Source organism: Camelina sativa, chromosome 2 (assembly GCF_030686135.1).
Source record: "Camelina sativa cultivar CO46 ecotype springtype chromosome 2, ASM3068613v1".
In the NCBI taxonomy this organism is placed as follows: Eukaryota; Viridiplantae; Streptophyta; class Magnoliopsida; order Brassicales; family Brassicaceae; genus Camelina; species Camelina sativa.
In genome coordinates this window covers 14,556,346-14,575,012 of record NC_141881.1, presented here as the reverse complement: position 1 = coordinate 14,575,012, position 18,667 = coordinate 14,556,346, and the positions used below count along the sequence as shown (strand labels likewise).

Here is an 18,667-nt window from a genome sequence, read left to right as displayed (position 1 = left end):
AATGCGTTTCTAGATGGTTGGAGAGTATGAAGGTATGTACTATTAATAACACTTGCTAGATTGAACAAATGCTAAACACTATGGGTTATACTCATTCACAAAACTTTAATAACACTTTAAACATTCCTAGGTGAACCGTGTATTGTAAACACATTGGCCTCCTCCAAGATCTTTATAAAACCGGAGTTTGAAAGACTTGAGCATCACAAGGCTATGTAAGTTTTGAATGTACATTAATATCAAGTAGTGTATCATGCTAGGGTTAAACTTATGAATGTGTTTCCTATATTTACAGCTCGGAATTTGCTGGACGTTATTACATAAATCATATAATAGAGCGTGAAAGGAAAACTTCAAGGACTTAAACTGAAGTCACGGTAGCTTAAAAACTTTTTTTGTGTATGCAAAATTTAGTATAATTTTGAATGTTTGTATGACAAAGTAGTAAAAACCCTTTTATGGGTTGATTTTTATAATATGTTACTGGTCTAAACGAAATTACATATTATATTGACCCAGATCATTATATCAACCTAATTAAAATTAACCATAACAAATGTATTGGACTCATTTAATACTTTAAATTTTGAAAATGGGTTTTAAAATCTTAATTAAAATTTTGCATATGTAGAATACTATAATACTCTTTTTCGTTTTTCCATTTAAAAAAGTGAAATAAAAAATTTTAAATACAAAACTTAAAAAAAAATTTAAACATGTTTAAAATATAACAAAATTTTGATTTAATAATTTAGAAAATAAAATTGGATTGTTTTTTCTATTCAATTCCTGGCCGCACAAGCGTGCAGGTAACTCTTCTAGTAATATAGTAAAAACATTTAAACATATTATAGAGAATGTACATACATGTCTCAATAACATGGCTACCAAAATGAGACCTTCACTTGATGGGAAATAGATGGTGAGCTTTTCACTAGCTGGAATCAGCTATAATTCATCTGCATCGTTCGTCCTTTGAGACTGTTTCACTACTTTCGGAAACGAAAACGCAGAACCATATCAGATTTCTTATCATTTTCACGAGGCAGGAACAATATAGGAAGAAAAAACATTTGTGCTAACCTTGATTGGTTGCAGTGGTTACTTAAAGTTTGACACAAAAGCTTGCTAACTTCTCATGCTTTTAGGGAGCCATTCTTTATTACCTCACCAAGTTGCAATCACTCACCAACATCAACTATATTTGATCAAACTCTAATCATCAATAAAGAGAAAGGCTACCCGCAAGTTTACCTGGTCTTCAGTTTCTTCCAGCAATCTGTGATAAGAAATCACATATATAGATTTTAGAGGAGCTTGATGACTTTTAAGCTGGAACAAGATACTGAGCCGACCCATATAGCGGATCTGAAGAGGTTTGTCTTACCTTCCACAATAAGTTGATATGTCATTTGCATGCGCTTTAGCTTCCTGTTTATCTATATGAAAACAGACAAATATAGACATTTAACTAGAGTCTAGTGATGAGGATTTCTCAGCTATGATACTACTCCAAATTTTCCATCATCATGAAAGCTCTCTCACAGTTGCTCATGAGAAATTTTGAACAGATAAAGCGGACAGCAGATCCAAATGAGAATACGTATGTTCTAGTAGACAACTGGATACACTACAGAACAGCATTTTCCCTTTAACTTATTACAGAGAGACATCTAAGCTTACTTTATCAAATACTAGAGATAGGCTCACGCGATGTGCGAGATATATTTAATTTTATTTTTATTAATTATGAGATATTTTAGGGTGAGTTACTAGAATATTGCATATAAGCTTCCTTATTACAAAAGCAACATACAATTGTTTGTAATGACTAGACTAACACCTTGTACCTATACTACCCCTGAAACTAGTGTTGAGAAAAAACGTAATTACGGCTAATGCCATTAGAAAAAAAAAACATTGGAAGTTGGGACTAAGTCTACCGATCCTTTGATAGTAGATTTATACACGTGGACTGATTAAAGGTGTTCTGCAGATATTTTTGGTACACTTAGTTGTAGTGCTGGTACACTTAGCCGTCGACGTAGATGGTACACTTAGTTGTAGTGTTGGTACACTTATCGGTCGACGTACATGAAATCGATTCGTTAGATTAAGTTGGTAGAGGAATTTCCCTTTGATGATAGACTTTTGTTTTAAGCGCGTGTAGCGGCAAACGTAACAGGGTGGGAAGATATTTATGGTAGACTAATGGCCTGTTGCGACAGATTTATGCGACAGCCTTCTCTCCTTACAGATATTTTTGGTATACTTTGTTTGTTTTTTGAAATAGTTTTCGTAGTGTTGTGGTAGGCTTCTTGTCCGTGGTAGATTTAGTAAGCAAGATTGACAACTGTAAAGTCTTACCAGAATAACACGAATTTGTTTGAGCTGGGAAAGACAGTCGAGCGTTGCGATAGACTTATTGGAAGAAGATCTAAACACCTTTACTGTTCTTCCGATCTATGGTGTTCATGTAATAAAGTTTGTAGCAGATTCATCAATCGTGTTCTGTTTGTCTGCTGGAGCAAACGTCTTTTTCCTACTCAGTTTCTTTAATCTTTGATCTCGGTTCATCCATGGAAGAGCAAGATATCGTATTGGCGTGTGGGAGGTGGAGGCTAGACAGAAAGCGATGGTTGTTTGATGTTGATACTAGGAAAGGGTGCAGGATTATAGTTGCCGATAAAGAAACAAAGTTTGAAGACTTTACTGCTATGGTGTACGATGACTTTGGTTTCTGTGAAAGAACTTCCGCGATAAAGTTGAGCTATATGTTAGATAGATATAAAAAAAAGCGGATGTTATATGCCACCGGTGATTGTTTCGAATGGTCGGCAGTTTCAAAACTTTCTCAAACAGCATAGGAGTGAACTCATCCGGCTATGCGTTGAGATCGAAGCTAAATCTGGTGAAACCTTGTTCGAGGAAGTTAAACCGAAAACCCCAGAACCAACACCCAAGACCCCTGAAGTCGTTGTAGATGATTTCGTAGGCGTGGCAGAGGAAATGGGAGAGAAAGATGATGAGTACGAGAGTCGGAAGGAAGGAGGTGAAGATAATGTAGGAAATGATCTAGATGAAGATGAAGCAGATGACGAGGACAACAGTAGATTTGATTACTGTGACGACAGCGATGGTGCAAGTTCAGGGGATGAAGACTATCTGCTATACTCCAACTTTGCCCCGGATGAAGCAGAGGAATCATTAGACGACTGACCTGGGGGTGGGTATTGTATAGAGGAAAATGTGTGTAACATAGAATCAAATAACTGTACTCGGAAGACTAACTCTGCAGCTGATGCAATTGAGAAGGAGGTTCGCAAAATAGAAAACGGAGGTGGTGATATTGCTGTGGGGGATAAGTTTGATAGCAAAGAAACGTTGGTGGCAAGGTTGAGGGTGCTGAGTGTATTAGATAAATATGATTACAATGTTCGATATTCAACGCCCGTTTTGTTAATCGTTGAGTGTTGGGTAAAAGGTTGTAAATGGAGAATACGGGCTTCAACCATGGGTGATTCGCCGGTGTTTCATATTCGCAGATATTTCGTGAACATACTTGCTCTGTTACGGAATGATATGGCCGTAGCCCTAATGCTAAACCACCAATCCTAGCTCAATTATACAAGGATTATGTTGGTGGTGTGGGAAGTTCTATTGTGCCAAATCTTGTTGGGGATTGTCTCAACCTACGATATGGTGTACAGGTTGGCTACTGGAATACTTTAATATGTTTGTTTTATGGTTGGCTCTGTGAGTGTACTTGTTTATAGGGTGTACAAACAGATTGTAGCTTAAGTTTGTTGAGTTTGTCAGAAATTAGTTGATTCTATGGCCTGCACTGCACATATATATAATTCGTTCTAGTTGATATTGTTTAGTGCTGATGTCTTTTACTGACCATTTTCATATAATAGCTTGGCTACTGGAAGGCACATCGTACACTTATAAAGGCGCGGGAGTATGTTAGGGGTACACCTGAAAGTGGATACGCTGAATTACCGGCATATTTATACAGGCTGAGGTCCTCTAATCCGGGGACCCTTACTAGACTGGTCGTTGATGCAGAAGACAGATTCAAGTATGTTTTCACTGCGATTGCTGGATGCATTAAGGGTTTCAGGTATATGCGGAAAGTTGTAGTTGTAGATGGAACCTTTTTGAAAGGTGAATTCAAAGGGACTCTTCTGATAGCGACAACACAAGATGGGAATTTTAATATTTTCCCTCTGGCGTATGCGGTTGTTGATACAGAGAACGACGTGTCGTGGGAATGGTTCTTTACTCAATTAAGTAGTGTAATTCCTGATGATGAAGAGCTTGCACTGATATCTGACCGGCATAAATCTATTGGTAAAGCTATCGCTAAAGTGTACCCCCTGGCAAGTCGAGGAATCTGCACTTATCATCTTCACAAGAATATTATCCTGAGATTTAGTGGGAGCGAAACATTTCGGCTGGTAAAAAAAGCAGCTGCAGCGTACCGTGTAGTTGATTTCGAAGAAATCTTCCAGCAAATTCAAGAAGCGAATCCGCAACTGCATGCTTACTTGGTTCGTGCAGATGTAACCAAGTGGAGCAGGGCGCACTTTCCTGGTGATAGGTACAACTTCACCACGAGCAACATTGCAGAATCGCTAAACAAAGTACTGAATCCTGCCAGAGCCTATCCCATTGTAGAGTTACTAGAAGCTGTTCGGAATATGTTGACACGTTGGTTTGCTATAAGGAGAAAACAAGCTGCCGCAATGACAACTTTACTCACCAAAGGAGTGGAGAACCTGTTACAGGTGTGACATTCATTAACATATCCATCGATATATATGTTAACGAAAGGCCTGAAAAATCTTAGTGGATATGTTGTGTTGTTTTGGTTATATGAACTTACGATTTGATTTACTCATAGGCACGTATTGAACAGTCAAGGCGTCTAAAGGTTCAAGAAATTGATGAAGATCGATTTGAAGTAAGTGGTGGTAACTCAACGCATGTTGTCCATCTGAGGTATAAGAGGTGTTCATGTAGGCGTTTTGATCTAGAGAGGATGCCATGCGTACATGCTATCGCAGCCGCATATACGGCCAACGTATCAGTTATAAACCAACACCATCCATATTTCCGCAGAGACAGCCTCTGCAGTGGGTATGCGGAGGCGATAATGCCGATAGATACATCCTGCATCGTTTCTACTGATATTACACCGTCCAGATGTAAACCGCCTTTTGTTAGGAATCCTCGAGGAAGGCCAAAGATGACGAGGAGGAAGTCTTTTGTCGAGGTTGCGTTGGAGACGAAGCGGCCCCGCAAACAGCATGCTTGTTCTCAGTGTCAACAGGTTGGCCACAACCATACAACATGTCCAGCTAATACGTAGTGCATGGGCAACAATAGACGTGTTATCTTTTCTTGGCGTGAGGATAATACTCTTTTTTCCTAAGTGCGAACATAGCTTTTGTAACATGTTTATGATGGCCCTTTTTAATTTCTAAGCCCACATTTTTGTTTAACTATAATTGTTGGACAAATTGTTCCCGGCTGCCCTAGATGGGCCTATTACTCGTGTGGGCTTTTTAGAAATCTCAAGCAAACGGTTTTCTGTTTGAATAAGAAGGTTTTTAAAGCGAAATATATCTGTTTGTGGGCTTTATATGGTCCATTAGAGAGGACATAATGCGATGGTTGGATAGTGTTGACATGTTCACTTATCGTAGATAACTATTGTTATGTACGTACATATATTGCGGAGTACTAAATTTTATATTTTGTTGACAAAACATAACCATATATTATCCATAATCAGCGTAACATTGGGTTCACTCAAAAGTACAAACACACCAGGGAAAAAAAAGTTAATAAATTGCATAGATCTGTGCCGGTTCTTTAAATAAATATGCTAAACTCCCTGAGTTCTCCCTTTCGCCCATCTAGTTCCTTTATTCTCAAGGTACTGCATTCTCCCCTACGTGCTCCATTATATGTTCTATATAGTAACGTCCAGCGATTTCAGATCTGCGGTAAATATAGAAAGTGTATTAACGTATTTGACAGTAGCAACAAATACAATTACATATTTTAGTAGGAAAACAAAGAGCTTACATCTCCTTGTGATGTTCCATTCCCTCGAAATCTGGTTTTATATAGAACAGCGAAGAGGCGGTTGTGCTGACGAGGCAAGGAGCACCTTCAGAACATTTACAAAATTAGTTGTATATGGTTTCACAAGGCTGGTTTCCTTATCTGATATATCAAATCAAACATACCTTCGTAGCTTCCAACCTTCCAGAACCGCAAAATACAAAAGACTGGTTCGGATGTAAAAGTAAGATGACACCCGAGTGCTTCCCAAGCATTTATGAAGCGAGCAGCATAATCATCTAGGGCACGACACTTGAGGGTTTCATTCCTACGATTTTCTCATGCTAATATTGAACGGGCATACGAAAAAACTTTAAATGTAAATGTATTTAAAAGGTAGCACAAATCTCCTTTACCTCCCATTCAGTAGGGTGAGGACAACTTCATTGGCCGCATTTGCCCCCTCGAGCAATCTTCTGTCTTCCACCCCAACTACACACCCACAGACATCTGATTCGGGGTAGACACATACTTTAAATGTTACGACCTATGTATTTTGATATGAAATTGTCTACTAACCTATTTATTTAGTATCAGGCCTAAAAACTACTGATAATCACAAATATATCAATTAGCAAACGTTTTTTAACGTTGTTTCAAACGATTTGTGTAATTGAAAATTGAAGATAAGCGTACCGAATGATATGGGATGGGTAATTCTCCCTCGAGATATATCACCCAAATCTTCGAAATGGAAGTAGTGTTTTTGATTCAACGGTGAGAGCAGGCCCATCGTCGACTCATCAGTAAATTTGATTTGGAAAGGATGATGTGTATTCCTCTCCCTAAGTGTTGGCTGGATGACCTTGAAATTCCTAATTTCATACCAATCACCATCATAGATATACTTCCTCATTTTCTTATAGGTCCCTGGTAAAAACGCCACCTCGATTGTGTCACCCTACAAATTGCATATCAATTGTGTATAAGACCACTGCGTTGGTTAACAACCTCGTGCAAATATTTTACAAAGCAAAGTGGACTAACCCGTGTATCAGCAAGGAGCAGAACCCGCTTCCAAAAGAACTCAGTAACATACCACGAATTTAAGACCTTCGCTTGGATAATCCAATTTGTTTTTCCTGGTATAAGATCAGCGATGGCATCAACTCTAAACTCCATGGTTTTTTTCTGATAATATCGTGTTACTCGTTTCTACCCTGGGTTTGGAAAGGAGAAAGGGTTATGCTATTTAAATAAAACAAAACGTCGCAAGTAGTAGTTTCGTCTTTCTACCGACTCCCCCTCTCTCCTTCTCTAATAAGCGCGACTCTTCGCTTTTTTTGTTTTTCTTCGGGTTTATATTTCAAATTTCCTTTAATTCGTAGTGTACGTACAGACAACTAATTTACGTTTTGTACGTGGTTTTGTGTTATTTTTATTGTTGATGTATGCTTTCCCCCCTCCCAATGGTTTCTTAATTACGTTATGGCGCCCACCCACTACGACAAAATTGATTCAATGGTTGATATTGTAGAGTTATCCTAGTCACAATTTGGTTTAAACAAACCAAAATTTAATTACCGGTCCAGCAACATTGGAGGCCCAATACGAAAAGATAAAGTATTGTTTACTTTTAAATTGTTTTTCTCAGTAAGTCCGATGTAATTTTTAAATTTTTAAATGGGGCCTCAACTCAAACTCTAAAATTGAGGCCTTATTTTTAAGAAAATAAACAACAAATCCATACCGAATGGGCTTACTAAAATTGAGGCCCAATACCTATGTATCATAGAGATGTGTACACATCCGACTTCACCAACCGAATGCACAGTTGTAACAAAACAATTCATTTCTCGTACCAAACATAAGCACCCATGTACCCACACACACTTTGTTGTACATACACAATAGGCAGATATATCAATTGTGTATAGTTCTTCTGCAAGATAGAACAGTTAAAAAAGGAAAGGAACCAACATCAATTGGTACATGCTTAAAAATAAGTAGAATCGAAAACCATGGAAACAAAAGCCCGGATTCAGTGCGCGTAAACCCTATGACGTAGATATTAGTACGGCGTTTATTACAGAAGACATTTAGATGAAACGTTTAGGGCGAAACATCTAAAGAGATAATATCACTAAAGGATCTCGGATATAGATTTCGCCAACCACCAAAGGCCGCAATTGTTGCACACCATGTCATAGTCTCGACCATGAGAGAGTACAGACCATGCTCCAATAAACACAATTTAGCACATTCCGGAGAAGGGATGAAAGGGGCAATCAGATAGACGAATGTATCCTTGTACGTGTTTTCTCGCGCCGTCTGATATCTACCCAGCAACATGAACAACTCCCTGCCCAAAATCCTTGTTTGAGTTGTATTTAGTTGGTAGTGGTATGCAAAAAACAGGTAAAGATAATGACCCGCCATGTCGAGGTTCCCATGTAACATAGAAAAAAACCCACATGCTAGTGTGGCATCATCTTCTGCGGGTACGTTACGAGTTAGAAGTGCAATACCTCCCTCAATGTCGCTTTCCTCGGCAACAACCCGGAGACCTTCGTAATAGATTGCCTTTTTGTTCCCAGCGTCAAGGCATTTTTCGAAGATACGCCGGTGCATCCCTTCCTCTCTTATTCTACGATTTCGATGATGTAATTTTTGGAACCAAGAAGGATGGCAAGTAATGCTGGAGATGTTAGCAACCTTGAGAACTTGAGGCGTAAGCGCTGTTTTGACTCCCCGAGGTCCTGCCTTGACTATTGGAGCTAGGTAGTTCAAACCATCTACTGCGAGAAACCCGAAGATGATAATCAACATCTCATCTGGTAGATGAGGCATTTTTTGAGACGCAGACGCCAAAAGGGTGTTTGAAGGGTGTTTGAAGAACTCAAAGTTCAGGTTGCACTCAGTGGGACTGGTAATTATAATATATAGAACGCTAATGAGATACTTATTTCGCTAACACCATACCTGTTCATTGTTGTAATGTGCCGAGACATACGTCACTTACTACTGTTTAATTAAAACTTGCTGAGAAATAAATCACATCACGTTTATGGTAACACGACTTTGGGGGTAGGAGTTGTCACATCGTCCAACCTACTGCTGTCATGTCTACCCTAAGTAGAGCCTAGCGGAATTTAAGAGAAATAATTGTCCAAGTAGTGTATAACGCATTTGACATCCGTTATTATGGTGGCGCCACGTAGATAATAGAAGAATCTGCGTCAGAAACCTTTATTTATATTTAATTTGCAGAATAAAAATTGCATGAAGGGAGATAAAGCCCGAACTATTCCTTCCCATTCTACGTACACGCAATTTGCAAACTGTTATACGTACAAGGCCTTAAAGTATAAACCTTTGTACGTACACTGAACGTACTTACTCTTGAACGTACACTGAAATTTAAAACGTTGTTATTACACTAACATCTTTCAGGTTGTGTACGTCTTAGTATTATATTTAATTGGTTTTGCAATGGGAAGGTACGAGTTATATAGTTTTATATTCATAAATCATCTCCGATGGTCACATTTAGGCACCCAACCTCTTAGCTTTCGTAAACAACATATTAAGTAGCGATAGATTCCGCGTTCTTATAATACGTATTAATCATTGTTCCATACAAACCATGTGTGAATATATATAGAATGCTAACCAGAAACATATTTAGTTAACACTGTGACCAGATTTCGTAACTAAGTAATGATTACAAATACATCATATTAAACGTACTCATCAGGACACATCACATCCCTCTACTTACTTGTTAAACAACTCTTCTACGTCTTCGCATATACGACTTTTGCGGGTATCAGTTGTCACATCGCAGTTGCCAACTGGTGTCATGTCTGCCACTACGTTAAGCTGAGCGGTTAGTGAATAATCGAGATTGAGAAAGTAGATTATACTAGTAGACTTCAAATCCGTAATATGGTTATGACACATGTATACTAATAGGGGATGTGGGGGATCATATATGGTTATGATGTAAATGGGTCTAAAATATTAACGGCCCATTAAGAGTCTCAAAACGACACTCCACCTATTTTGTTAGTGGATGATTTAAAATCTTAATAATTAATGGTTTGATGTCACCTCGCCATCTTGTCTTAAAGTATAAACTTTTGTACGTACACTAAACGTACTTACTCTTGAACGTACACTGAAATTTTAAACGTTGTTATTACACTAACATCTTTCAGGTTGTGTACGTCTTACTATCATATTTAAGTGGTCTTGCAAAGTGAAGAACAAATTATATAGTTCTATATTCATAGTTCATCTCCGATGCCTTGGCCACCTTTAGGCACCCAACCACTTACCATTATTAAACAACATAATAAGTATCGATAGATATCGCGTTCTTACAAAGGATACAACATTAGGTGTTACATGAACCAAGTTTAGTACACCAGGAGACATTCTAAACTAAAGGCCGGATTTATAGTACTTACATGGATTGTAGAAGATTTAATAACTGCGTTGATAACAAGATATTCGTCAGATGAGAAAATATAACTACAGGATCTCGCATATAGCTCTCGCCAACCACCAGAGGCCGCAGTTTGTGCAGACAATGTCATAATCTTCATACCGGAGAGAGTAGAAACCATGTTCCCGTAAACACAATCGAGTACATTCCGGTTTAGGGATAAAGGGAGCAATAGGATAGACGAATGTGTCCCAGTATGTGTTTACTCGCGCCGTCTGATATCTACACAGCAACCGAAACAACCCCTTGGCCAGAAACCTTGCTCGTTCCGATTTAATTGGGTAGTGATGTGAATCAAACAGTTCAAGAAAATGAGTAGCCATATCGCAGTTACCAACTAACATTGAAAAAACCCACAAGCTAGTGTCGAGATAGGTTCCGCGGGAACGTTACGAGTTAGAAGTGCGATACCTTGCTTAATGTCTTCCACCTCGGCAACAACCCGGAAACCTTCGAAGAAAATTGCCTGTTTGTTGCCAGCATCTAGGCATTTTTTGAAGATACGCCTGTGGATCCCTTCATTTTGGACTCTACCATTTGGGTGATGTGGTGCTTGAAACATCGTCGGATGCCAGCATAAGGTGAAGATGCTAGCTACCTTTAAAACTTGGGGAGAGAGCGCCGTTTCTAGACCTCGATGACCTGCCTTCAATATTGGAGCGAGGTACTCCAAACCATCAACTGCGAGAAAGCCGAGGATTCTAATCAATATTTCATCGGGTATATCAGGCATTTTTCGAGTTGCAGTCGTCATTTTCACTAGATTTTTCTAAAACAATGTTTCTTATGTGTTGCAACTTGTGGAGGGTACTCTAAATAAAGGGAGAGTTGTAGTTGGGAGTTGCAGATTTTTTAATAATTTATGGCAATGAACGGCGACATGCATAAGTGCGGGTTTTAAGCTTTATTTTTTTAAATCCGTGTTATGTAACCAATCAAGAAATATTCTGTAGTTTTCGTTTATTTTGAAAAAAAAAATTACTGTTGCGGTTTCCAAACAATCAATTAACCCATGAACCGCATATACCTTACCCAACTACCATTTACCCGGCGGTCTAATAAATTCCGAACTGAACAAAGCAATAATTTGATTTTTCTTTTTTATTTAATACTAATACAAGTTACAAATCAGCACATAATTCGACATAGAGAGAGGTCAAACTATAGCCTAAATACGTAGTAATCATTGTTCCATACAAACCATGTGTGAATATATATAGAATGCTAAGCAGAAACATATTTAGTTCACACTGTGACCAGATTTCGTAACTTAGTAATGATTACAAATACATCATATTAAACGTACTCATCAAGACACATCACATCCCTCTACTTACTTGTTAAACAACTCTTCTACGTCTTCGCATATACGAATTTTGTGGGTATCAGTTGTCACATCGCAGTTGCCAACTGGTGTCATGTCTGCCACTACGTTAAGCTGAGCGAGTAGTGAATAATCGAGATTGAGATAGTAGATTATACTAGTAGACTTCAAATCCGTAATATGGTTATGACACGTGTATACTAATAGGGGATGTGGGGGATCATATATGGTTATGATGTAAATGGGCCTAAAATGTTAACGCCCCATTAATATTCTCAAAACGACACTCCATCTATTTTGTTAGTGGATGTTTTAAAATCTTAATAATTAAATTAGTGGTTTGATGTCACCTCGCCATCTTGTCACGCAGTTATATCAAGTATCATTTATATCCATACCAAATACTTCCCCAACCATATCAACAAGTTCGTATTATAAAATCGTTTGCATTACAATGTGCACATAATACTTTCACTACAAATATGACCAACCCAAATCTTCCTGACGATCTGTTGGCGCGAATAGCTAAACTAATGGCAGCAAAACACTGGTGGTACATGCAGTCACTCCTACGTTCGGGAAATAGAGGCAAAAGTATAGTTTACCGTCGCGACGTCTTGAAAGAGGCAAACATCTTCAACATGTGCAGTGACCCCGATGATATCATGTTTGGTGGTCGACACAGGAAGTTTTTTGAAAGGTGCCTTGATGCGGATAATCCAACGGCCATATATTATGAAGGCCTTCGTGTTGCAACAAAAGATGGGGACATTAAAGGGGCCGTAAATTTACTCCTGCGTAACGTACCAACACATGCCGACGCTACTCTTGCGTCTGCCATGTTGTGAATCTGTAAAGGGTCCGAAGTCCAGGCGGGTCATTTGCTTCAGCTGTTTTCTATAAAACACTACCCACTTGACTCCGAAGAGGTCGGAGATATGTGTGAAGAACTCATCACTGAGCTTATTCACTATGGAGCATCACACAATACAACTTATGGTGTGTTTTTTGACTACCCTGATGATGGGGAAATAACAACTCCTTCTTGCGCACTAAAATGCGCGCTCTCAATGAGGAAGAAAGACATACTCAATATGGTGGGCCTTACAAGCATCGTTGCAGGAAATGCACAATCTGGTGGTGCGCTCGCCGAATTAGTCAAATGCTTTGGTAATTTTAACGAAACATGTTTGCATTTCCTCGTTTCCGTGTACACCTTATCTCCTATCAATTCTAATTTTAATATTAAACGAAGTATTTTGTCAGCGATGTACCTTTGCATAATAAGGCAAGCTAATAAAGGTAACCACGAACTTTGTTAGATGTGATAACTGGCTATTAGTTCAATGAAAACTAATAGTTTATCGAATATCTAATTCTGTACGATACATGGCTAAGACCTACATCAACAGTTACATGCCCGTGTAGCTTGAATTGAATTGTACCCTTTTATACTTAAAATTGAAACCACTATATTTAATATATACTATAGGGAAATTAACAATGTGTTTGTATCTATTAGTAGTCGTATTTAATGCAATGACATGTTGCAATTTTTAATGCAATGGCCAATTGATTTGATGTCCATATAAGTCAATTTTAATCGATATGACTTGCAGGGTTGTAGATGTCAAATATCAGTTATGTAATTTTACTTATATACGTACACGAGTACCAAAGAACCAACAGAGCTTGTTGAATACTTTTGGCGTGGCTAATAAAAAGAATTAAATCATTACATTTTTATATAAATATATTCCTATACAATCAGTACATTTTACTGTTAAATACCATCGAGTAAATTACCTGTTATAGTAAAAATAAAATTACCACTGTTCTCACTATATATAGATGTGTGTACGTAAGAAGATGTTTTATTCCCTACACACAGCAAATACCATCCACAGCCCATATCGTCTCCAACAAAAAAAAAAAAAAAAAAAAAACAATGAACACTCCTCCGAACGAGATATTCCTGGCCATCAAGCTGCCAAACCCTACAAGCCTCCTTGTCAATTTTATACCCGTATCTGTCACTCCTATCCCCGCCTTGGTCGAGGCGCTGAACACTGTCGACCTCCAAACTGTTCAACTTCGTCTGTTCATCACGTGGCCACAGTTCATCACTATGGAGTCTAAGTTCAGGCCCTACTTTCAGCTTCTCCTCTACAGGGGCCACATCGTAGCGAACTATCTTGAGGGCGTCAGGCTAGCTTCAAACTCCCCCACCTTTGCTGAAGGTATGGCAAAGCTACGCTATTTTGCACCAACGGATCCGTATACGAATTTCGCTTATGTGCTGTTCGCAACGTGGTCCGGCCAAGTGATGGAGGCCGAGGCATTTGGCAATATTTTCTGGTTCATGGTCCCTCACATGAACACCGCCGTTGAAGTCGCTGGCCTGGTTATGTTCCATGTTGCGAACCTCCATCTCCGTGGTCCCCTTTTTGAAGTGAGATCGTCGCCTTCTCTCCTCCACCACCATAGCTGTACTTGCAGTAGCTACCTCACCTGGTGTAAGTCCTGTTTTTTCTACTGGTATGCACAGGAGTTGCGCTCATTCTTTTAAGATCCTCTTTTCCTGTTTTTATTTTTTTGCGGCTTAACCTTAGTGACGACGTTTTCAATTAGGTTAATGTAGAAATATTATGTACTTGATGGTTGTTTTTTTCTTTTTGGAACCTCGAACCGTTATTCGGTGTATGCCGGAGTTTATTTTATAATCAACGTATGTATTCTATTTAGTGTTATCCCGCCATCGTACATGGTGCCACACCTATGTATTTGTGTACGTACAACGTAACAGGGCATCGTACATAAATACATTGTTGTACACGGTTCCAAACCAGTTCTATTGTGTGTGACGTGTACGTACACATGGACTAGTCCCGTTCATATCATTCTGTTTTATTTAATAACATACCCTACAAATTATCGATGTACGTACCACCGCTCATATAAGTTCACATGTACGTACCAGACGTATACAACAGCACATTAAAACAATAAAAAATAAACTTTAAAGAGCAGCCATTGGAGATTATAGAACTAAAGGATTTCACATATAGATTTCGCCAACCACCAAAGTCCGCAATTAGTACACAAGATGTCGTAATCTCGAAAGTTTATAGAGAAGAAACCGGATTGGATACAACAAATGGCGGCACAGTCCGGGTTAGGGATGAGGTGAGTAGATGGATAGACGAATGTATCCTTGTACGTGTTTTGAAGTGCCACCTGGTATGTAAACAACAGGCGAAACACAGACTTGCCTACAAATCTGACCCCATGCGATTTGAGAGGAAAGTGATGTGCATCAAATAAGTGAAGAAAATGAACCGCCATCTGTTCGCTTCCATATAACATAGAAAAGATACCACATGCCAGTGTTGCCTCAGCGTCTGCGGGAACGTTACGAGATAGAACAGAAATGCCTCGCTTGATGTCTCTCTCCTCCGCAACAATCCGGAGGCCCTCGTAGTAGATTGCAACTTTGTTTCCAGCTTTGAAGCATTTTTTGAATATACGCCTATGAATCCCTTTTTCTTGAGGGCCACCATTTGGGTCGTCTGATGTTTGGATCAATAACGGATGCCAACAGATGTTGTAGATGTTTGCATCCTTTAGAACATAGGGGTCGAGCACCGTCTTCAGTCCTCGCCGACCCGACTTTAAAATTGGAGCAAGGTGCGACAGCCCATCTACTGCGAGAAGCCTAAAGATTTCGAGTAAAATATCATCAGGGAGATATGGGAGCTTATTGTGTGCTTTCGCCATTTTTTCTTTTTTTTTTAGATTTCGTTATCGGAGCTATTATATATGCTTCAACAATAAAGGAGGTAGGTTGTGAAATTTGTATATATACTGTACAATATAATTAATGCAAGTGTCCTTTTAGCACAATGCATAATGAAGAATAAGTTAGACAGAGTAATTAGTTGGGAAAAGGTGTACGTAATGCTTAAGCAACATCATACTGGTTCACACGATAAAGGTTTTTCTCTCGTCGTCTCGGTAACCAAAAATATATACTGTACTCGTTGGGCAAAGTTTATAATTATTACTTGCTTAAAAAGTGATCAGTAAACACTATGATGAGATAATAGTCATTTCAAAATATAAGTAAGAATGACTTTCCACAAAAGAAGATGTCAAATCCCTGCATGTACTTGTCGCATTTAATGCTATAGCTATTGGCTGTTCCGCACGTCAAATTGGAAAGTTGTGTAGTTCGTATATAATTTGACTCAAATCCGGTTTGTAGAAAAAGACACGTTTCCGTACTAGCATATTTTACAAATAAATTTACACGAGTTCTCTAACTTTATAAATCAAATATGTGGCTGTTCAAGTGCAGAGCAAGGGCGAAAAGCATCAAGTCCTGTCATCACTTTATAAGTTGCCATTCAAGATAGATATTATTTTTAACTGCAGTTTATTTGTCTTTTTGTGGTTCATGCATGAGAAATACATGCATAAATTGTATACCTTTTTATTATGCTCTTCACCCTTAATCTAGACCTGAACAGCTAAATATTTGATCTACCTTTACTCTGCTTGTAAATCTGAAACCGCTAATAACCGAATATTATTTAAAACAAGCCCGATTAAACCATCTCTTGAAGTGTTTATCACAATTATGGTACAGGGTTTCGCATTGAGGGAAACCTAATTTTGGTCTATCGATGCTTGTTAATATTTATGAGTTTAATGGTTAAGGTGTGGGCTTAGCGATATCCTCTTTCGTTTTGGTCGGGATCTCGTTATTAATTAATGATTCCCGGTTATTTGTTAGTCTTGTAAATATACAAACTATACATATGTACGTATACTACATTGGGAAGGTACGTACATTTAGGATCTTATTAAACGGACACCATGGAAAGTTGAAAGGCCGCGCCGTATCGAGATTTCGCTCTCCGTAAATATTTAAATTGCTCTCAACCTTCGTCAATTCCTAACACAGTTTAAAGTAAGAGATATCCAAAATCTGAGATCACCATGAGCTTCAGAACCGATCGTATTGCTGAACTGGACCGCGAGAGAAGGAATTGGTGTTGGTGGATCCACGCCAAGGTGTTGAACGCTTGGTCGATTCACGAATGCTTTATAAAACGAGTTCTCCTCCTTGTGGACGAAGAGGTTAGTTGAACAAGTCTTTCTTATTTCGCTAAATCCAACAATTTTTGATGTATAACAATTTATCTGTTATGAAGGGTTCCACAATCAAAGTGGCGTTTCTACAGGGTGAATACCCAAATATCCTGCCAAACCCTGAAATCAGTTCCTGGTACGATATTCGGGAGTTTAAATTAATCAATCCAACTCTCAAGGAGAGGAATACTCATCACCCATACCAAATCAAGTTTACGCATGAGTCAACCATGGTTGTGATCCAACCTTTGAATCACAAAAATTACTTCCGCTTCGAGGATATCGATGATATAACTCGTGGCAGAGTTACTCATCCCGTTTCTTTAATATGTATATATTAATGTCCGTGGAATTATGAACTTGCGATGGTTGATGAGATTCATTTAGTGGTCAATTGGTCAGTTGAGGAGGTTACTTTTAAGTGTATCATTTGCAAAAGTACAAAATAAACGTTACATCCCCATTTTATTTTCCCCCCGTTAGATGTTTGTGGGTGCATCGTAAATGTGGACGTCATAAGGAGACGTTACGATGGCAGGTGTATTGAAGTTGTCTTCACTCTCCTGAATGGCAGGTTAAGGACATATATATATTTGAACTTCATAGGGTTAAATTTGAAAGCAACTGTGCGTTAATGCAGGAATGAAAGTGTCAAATGTCGTCTCACGGACACCTATGCCCATCAATTCCTCTCTGATTGGGAATCAAAGGGATGTCATGTTCTCCACAAATCCGAGCCAGTGTTTTGTGTCTTCCGGTTCTTTAAGGTTGGGAGTTATGAAGGTACGTCAGATGAAATTGATATTATGATAGAAGCAAATACATGTAATTTGTCTATCAACTCAATTACGTAAATGTGTGTAGGCGTACCATGTCTTGTACACACCGAAGCGTCTTCTAAATTCTTCATTCGAGCAGATTTCGAAGGACTTCGACATCACAAGGAGATGTAAGTTGATATTATATTAATACTTGGTATGAAAGCGTATGTGTTCTTATCTGTTCACAGTCTCACATGTACATTTAATTTTTTAAACTTATAGAAGTGAGTTTGCTGCACAACACCACATTAACAATGTGATGGGACACGATGGGACAACAATTGAAACAATTGCCCAGGAAGGAGAAAGCTCCGGAACCCATACAGAATCTGCACAGACGTTCGTCAGACTGTCCGCGGAATGAGGAATGAAAAACTGAGGAGAAATAGAAATCAAAATGTTGTTTTCTATTTCAAATATTGGTTTATTTTCCTGAGAATACGTACAATGGTTTTATTGTTTAAACGTACTCTATCCTTTTTATTTTATATTCTAATAATTATTGAAATTGAGATAGAAAATAATATGTAGAATTTTTAATATTAAAATTTTTATTATTAGTAGCTATTTCACAAAAATATTAGAAAATGTTCATTTGTTTTTGGACATTAAATAAAGTAAAAGAAATGACCGAATGCTTGTACTATCTCCTAATAATAAGTAGAATCTTTAATGTTGTATTGTCTTATCAGAAGGATAATTTATTCCCCACACCATAGTTGATGTACGTTGGGAGTCATAATATATTGTGGTAGCCGTCTACGTAGAGAAGCTTAAATA

General features: G+C 38.4%; 1 pseudogene; it reads right to left on the bottom strand.

The window, feature by feature from the left end:
* Positions 1 to 927: 927 nt before the first annotated feature.
* LOC104718571 (uncharacterized) overlaps positions 928 to 18,667 on the bottom strand; it is a 38,553-nt pseudogene continuing 20,813 nt past the window's right edge.